Source organism: Plasmopara halstedii (assembly GCF_900000015.1).
Source record: "Plasmopara halstedii genome assembly, contig: Scaffold_816, whole genome shotgun sequence".
NCBI lineage: Eukaryota > Oomycota > Peronosporomycetes > Peronosporales > Peronosporaceae > Plasmopara > Plasmopara halstedii.
The window spans coordinates 587,706-588,478 of record NW_020187732.1 but is presented as its reverse complement, the minus strand read 5'-3'; positions in this window follow the sequence as shown (position 1 = coordinate 588,478).

Sequence of the window (773 nt, the reverse complement as noted above, 5' to 3'; positions counted from 1 at the left end):
ATGTCCCTTAAAGAGTTCGGCAGTGCCTTGAAGGCAGGCGATTTGGCCGAAGTGGTCAGTGTACGACCGGACGAGGAGATAAACTCGTCATCGCTTCTGGATGAAGCTACACCAAGAGAGTGCTGATCGCACGAAGCGGATCGTCGACCCTTCGGAATCCCTTGGATCCGTACTATCCTTTGGTGAAGGAATTTCAAGACGTCGTCTCCAAAGACCCGCCTTCGGTCCTACCTCCGGACCGAGGTGTGCGTCATGTGATCGACCTGGGAACCAAATACTGCGTAACACAATGGCCCCTGCTTAAGGAGCAGTGTGACGTCATTGACGCCTTTTTCCGTGCGAAGCACGACGCAAAGATGGTACGTGAGAGCAAGTCTTTTCATTCGACACCCACATTTTGTGTTCGGAAGCCGAACGTCAAGTGGCGTATCGTTCATGCTTACAATAAGCTCAACGCGGCCACCATTCCGACACAGACGCCAATTCCTAGAAAGGATATTCTTCAGAACAACATGGAGGAATGTGCGAAGTACAGTGCACACGACTTGATCGATGGGTATATCCAATTGCCTATGAGAGCATGTGATATTCCGCTAACAGGTGAGCACTCCGAGCGGCATGCTCTGGGAGTGGCTGGTGATGCGCCAAGGGCGGTCAAATGCACCAGCAACATTTAATCGTCTTGTGACGCAGTTATTCAGGCATCACAAGGCATATGCACAAACATACTTTGACGACATTTTCGTTCATGGTCGTGCGGAGCACGAGAGAAC